Raw genomic sequence first — 1553 nt, 5'->3', positions numbered from 1 at the left:
ACTGTTAATCTAACCAAACTGGAAATTTTTGAGTCGGTCGGTCGGTCGGTCGGAAAGGGCCCTATCCTCACTGTTTAAAGTTTTTTAAGGCAGTCGTTTTTTGATTTATTTCAATAAATTTTAGGTCATAGGTACTTTTACTTTCCCGATAAGTATTCTCGTGAAATCAGTAGCTTAGAAACAATAAAACAAAAAAAACCCGACTGCCTTAAAAAATAGTGAAAAGAAGAAAACAAGTCTAGTAGTCTAGAACTCTGTTAAGTAGCTAACTTAAAGTTTAATAGTCAGACCTCTTAGGTAGGTACCAAGATTTTTTGAGCTGGTCACGATTTGAATGGGTTCCGACTGTTGAACTTTAGTTAGCTAGGTTTCTTAACAGAGTTCTAGACACTAGACTCGTTTCTTCTTTTCAGTATTTTTTAAGGCAGTCGGGTTTATTTTTATTTTTTAGCGCCCTTTGACTACATAGGGCGCCAAAGAAGTAGAAATATACATAAGTACCTACATAAAATCATCTATCACGTTATGACTTTTAGACAGAACAGACACACACTGAAAACATTAAAAACACTCTACTCTCTCAACTATCTTAACTATCTTTTTTATCATGCATTATCTCCCAACATAAAACGACCTGATTTTAAATACAGCTTTACATTAACGGCAAGATCAAGACGGTATCATTGCAATTTAAGCTTTTTAGCGCTCGTATAAGGTTTTAGTTTTCTATGGATTCCAATGGATGTTTATGTCTTTAGAACATTCTGGTGAGTTCCGTTCTGCAGCGCGCAACCGTCTCGCTCCACTGTACCGTACATCCTGCCCTGTACAAAGTGTAATTTTCCAAGTATTTACTTATCGCTCTTAGTTCTTTCAAGACAGTTACATAAAGATCTGATGGTATTGGCAATTTGGCATAAGTATTTAAAACAGAAACAAGGAAAATTATATACTTCGTTTTAGATTTTTTCCGAACCGGTGTGGTAGATTTTTTGGTAAGTAGGTAATTCGTTCTACAGTCTAAATTGAAAAACTGGCCAAGAACGTGTCGGACACGCCCGAAATAGGATTCCGTAGCTATTACGAAAAAATTAAGTAATGTTTTTCTAAGAATTTCGTATTTTGTACAGAATATTTCAAGTTTAGGTATATTTTATACCTTAGGCTGCTATTTACTCTTAAACTACTAATAATTCTCAAGAAAACTTAACCGTTATAGTTTTCCTTTTTGATATACTTGCTAGGTACCATGTGAATTTTTCAAATTTTCCTCCTGCCGGTTTAGATTTTAGAGGAAGGGGGGGGGGACGCCTGATTTTAATGAAAATCCGCAAACAGATCATCTGAATCGAAAATTATACTGGCAACGCCCCAATGATTTTAAAAGACCTATCTAACGATACCCCACACTACAAGGTTAGATGAGAATCACTCCCACTTTATGTCTATGGAGGTACTAATATATTTTTTTTGATTTTTTTAGTGTACTATTTGTCGGAATAGTTTATATGTATATATATTCGTGCAAAGTTACAGCTTTCTAGCATTGATAG

At 34.8% G+C, this 1553-nt stretch overlaps 2 protein-coding genes across 3 annotated transcripts in view; both read left to right on the top strand.

Moving 5' to 3' along the window:
• The window catches only part of Ziz (dedicator of cytokinesis protein Ziz), a 99911-nt gene that overhangs the window by 42699 nt on the left and 55659 nt on the right, over positions 1-1553 (top strand). The window lies entirely within an intron of this gene.
• Positions 1-1553, top strand: part of LOC141445690 (uncharacterized) — a 26702-nt gene that overhangs the window by 12264 nt on the left and 12885 nt on the right.

Source organism: Choristoneura fumiferana, chromosome 3 (assembly GCF_025370935.1).
Source record: "Choristoneura fumiferana chromosome 3, NRCan_CFum_1, whole genome shotgun sequence".
Lineage (NCBI taxonomy): Eukaryota > Metazoa > Arthropoda > Insecta > Lepidoptera > Tortricidae > Choristoneura > Choristoneura fumiferana.
This window is presented reverse-complemented; position numbering and strand designations above follow the sequence as displayed.